General features: G+C 50.2%; 1 protein-coding gene across 1 annotated transcript in view; it reads right to left on the bottom strand.

Moving 5' to 3' along the window:
• Nucleotides 1-3,855, bottom strand: part of KCNK13 (potassium two pore domain channel subfamily K member 13) — a 105,600-nt gene that overhangs the window by 66,498 nt on the left and 35,247 nt on the right. The gene's annotated exons all lie outside the window — the stretch shown is intronic.

The following is a 3,855-nucleotide window of genomic DNA, read 5'->3' as shown; positions in this document are numbered from 1 at the left end:
TTTTTCAATTATTTACCTGGGCTACACTGGTCTCAGTAGCGGCCTGCACGCGGGATCTAGTTCCCTGGCCAGGGATCGAACCCGGCCCCCTGCATCGGGAGCACAGAATCTAAGCCACTGGACCACCAGTAAAGTCCTAAGAAGCCCCAGTCCCTGGGACCAGGGTACAAGGCCAGCCCCAGGGTGGACCCGCTGAACTCCCCTCGCTGGGCGCCCACAGGGGAGTGGCCTCTGTTTCAGTATCAGGACCTAGAACAGCGAACCTACGTATGAGGGCGGCAGGGGCTGAGGAGAGCCAGGAAACTTCAGGGCCGGTAATTCATCGGCGGTCAGAGGCCTTATTTAGGGAAAACACACACACACACACACACACACACACACACACACACCCCTCCGAACGTTTACCTGTAACACTGGTGGCCACCACCTGCCAGTACAGAAGAGGGCGGCTTTACTGCAGCTGAGCCACAGGGGCAGACGCCGCGTCTCTGGGACAAGAAGGACATGCTGGACCCAGAGACAGAGACTCAACCCCTTCTCCAGGGGCTCCCGACGGCTTTTCCCGAAGTAGAGCAGGTCAACAGCTCTCTGCTTGGTCTCAGGACAACAAAAGGAAACATTTCTCAGTGTCTTCCGTGCAGCCCTCTCCCAACAGCAGATTAGAATAAACGAAACCAACAGAAAAAAATGCACAGCTGGGAGGTAAAGGCTAACAGGGCTTGTGTGCTCAGTTGTGTCCGACTCTTTGCAACCCCACAGACGCACCCCACCAGGCTCCTCTGTCCGTGGGATTTTCCCAGACAAGAACACTGGAGCAGGTTCCCATTTCCTCTGCCAGGGGATCTTCCCGACCCAGGGGCTGAACCAGTGACTCCTGCGTCTCCTGCACTGGCAGGCAGATTCTTTACCACTGAGCCACCTGGGAAGCCCCCAGTCGGGCTTGAGTAGTAAATACCAATTCCCTCCCTGCTTTCCCTGGGCTAATTGACTATATATATTCAAGCCACCAAAAAGGTCTTCCCGGTATGTGAAATGTAGCATGCAGTCAGAAAAAAAGTGGATCAACTTGTAAAAGGCTTGGACATCTAGGTAACCACCACCCAGTCACGAAATAGAACAGCCTTCCCCAGTGTTTCTGGCGCCAGGGTCTGGTTTCACGGAAGACAATTTTTCCATGCACTGCAGGTGGTGGGGATGGTGTCAGGATGATTCAAGAACATTACTTTTATCACGCACTATATTCCTATTATTTTTACACCAGCTCGACCTCGGATCATCAGGCATTAGATCCTGGAGGCGGGGAACCCCTGAAATAGAAGATTTCCAAAACCTCCGACGAGTGGATGACTTTCCAACCTCTATGTGATGAACCGGGACAGGTTGCTTTTTTCATTTTTATTTTATGTTGGAATTTAGTTGATTCCAATCTTGTGTTAGTTTTAGGTGTACAGAGAGTGACTTAGGTACACGTATATCTGTTGTTTTCCAGCGTCTTTCCTCGTATAGGTTATTACAGAGCGCTGAGCGGCATTCCCTGTGCTGGGCAGTGGGTCCTGGTTGATTACCTGCTTCATATACAGCGGTCTATACATGCTAATCCCAGACTCCCGATTAACCCCTCCCCCGTGCTTTTCCCTTTGGTAACCATAAGGTCATTTCCTAAGTCTGAATTTACTTCTATTTTATAAAGATAAGTTCGTCTGTGTCATTTTTTAGATTCCACATACAAGCGATATCATATGATAGTTGAGGACAGTTTTTGACCTGTGCCACATTTGAGATTTGGATGGAGAATCAGGGCTTTGTTCCACAAAGACCCTCAAGACCCAAAGATGTCAAGAAATGTACTTGGAGGTTTGCAACATGACTGGTTTCAAGACCCAAAGATGTCAAGAAATGTACTTGGAGGTTTGCAACATGACTGGTTTTAAGGCCAGACTCAGGGAATTAATTATTAAGATGCAGGGGGTTCCTGACTCAAGATGACCAGGTGGGGCTTCCCTGGTGGCCCTATGGCTAAGAGTCTGCACTCCCAATGCAGGGGTTCGATCCCTGGTCAGGGAACTAGGTCCCACATGCCGCAGGTAAGAGTTTGTATGTCGCAAATGAAGACTGAAGATCCCGCGTGCCTCAGCTCAGAGCTGGCTCAGCCAAACTGATAATAATAATAAAAATTAAAAAAGGAGACATCCAGGTGAGGCTCTGGGACCTACGTTTTTGGACAAGCACTCCAGGAATTTTGATAGCAGGTGGTTCTCAAAGACACCCTGCGTTGGAGAGCCAAGCTCTAAACTCACAGAAGCTCAGTGCAAGAAGACACCACGTGGGACTCCCCTGGCGACCCAGGAGTTAGGGCTCTGTGCTTCCACCACAGGAGGCGAGGGCTCGAGCCCTGGTCAAGGAACGAGGATCCGCATACCAGCATAACAAACAAAAAGAGGAGCCTCGTGAGTCCTCTAGGTCCTTGTTACTCAAAGTGCACTCCCCGTCCAACTGCAGCCGTGGCTCCCGGAAGCCTGATAGGGAGGCAGAATCCTGGGCCCAGCCCAGAGCAGCTGAGTCAGATGCAATAAATGAGATCCTCCAGGTAACGCATGCACGTCCGAGTTTCAGCAGCAAGTGCTGGGCTCATGAAAGATCGAGTTCTCAGCGGGGCAGTGCTGCCCCCACAGGGCGTTCAGGAAGTACAAGGTTCCTGCATCCTACAGGACAGTCAACCCTTTAAAGAGCATCCTGAACCCGGCAGACTTTCAGACATCCTGCTGGATAGTTGTGGGTACAGAAAACCTCTGCATTTATCTGAACTTAAAACCTAATTCATGTTGACCGTTTTGGGGGATACTGTTTATATGGGGCTTCCCTGGTGGCTCAGTGGTAAAGAATCCACCTGCAATGTGGGAGACCTGGGTTCGATCCCTGGGTCGGGAAGATCCCCTGGAGGACGGCATGGCAACCCACTCCAGTATTCTTGCCTGGAAAATTTCATGGACAGAGAAACCTGGTGGGCTACGGTCCACAGGGTTGCAAAGAGTTGAACACGGCTTAGGGCCTGAACAACAGGTTTTTATATACACTGAGATTTCCAGGAATGCAACCGTTGTATAAACTGAGGGAAGAGTCAACATTTATAAGTATTACCAGGAGTTCTTCACCATAAGTGATGGTTTACATGCTAGCTCACCTGGGTTAAGGCATGCTTGGACAGCTGGTGAAACAATATTTTTCGGTGTGTGTATGAACATGTGTCTGGAAGACATCAGCACTTGACTCAGCAGACTGAGTAAAGATGGCCCTTACCGAGGCCGGTGGGCATCATCTAATCAGTTGAGGGCCTGGACAGACCAAAAGGCCAACAGAGGAGAAGGTGACCCCCTGCTTGAGGTGAGACGTCTGTCTTCTCCTGCCCTGGGACCCAGGGCTCCTGGTTCTCAGGCTTCGGACCCAGACCGGGACTCACCCCATCCGCCCCTCAATTCTCAAGTCTTAGGACCCAGACTGAGTTACACCACCAGCTTCCCTGGTTCTCCAGCTTGCAGACAGCAGCATGTGGAACTTCTGAGCCCATTTCTACAATAAATCTCCTCTTCTCTCCTCCCTGTTGGTTTCATTGCCTGGAGGACTGGCATACTCCATCTCAGACAACCCCATCACAGACAATACTGCGGCCTGTTCCACGTGCCCGCCAGCGTGCCTGTAGCTACTGGCCCCTTCAGAGTCAGACCCTAGAGTCGAGTTATTAATATACGTGCAATTTTACTATAAAATATTTTCCTTTATTTGTTCATATTAAAATTAAGTCAGTATACTGTCTTTTGTGAAATTATATGTGTGTTCAGTCACGTCCAATTCTTTGGG

This window comes from Bos taurus, chromosome 10 (assembly GCF_002263795.3).
Source record: "Bos taurus isolate L1 Dominette 01449 registration number 42190680 breed Hereford chromosome 10, ARS-UCD2.0, whole genome shotgun sequence".
In the NCBI taxonomy this organism is placed as follows: Eukaryota; Metazoa; Chordata; class Mammalia; order Artiodactyla; family Bovidae; genus Bos; species Bos taurus.
This window is presented reverse-complemented; position numbering and strand designations above follow the sequence as displayed.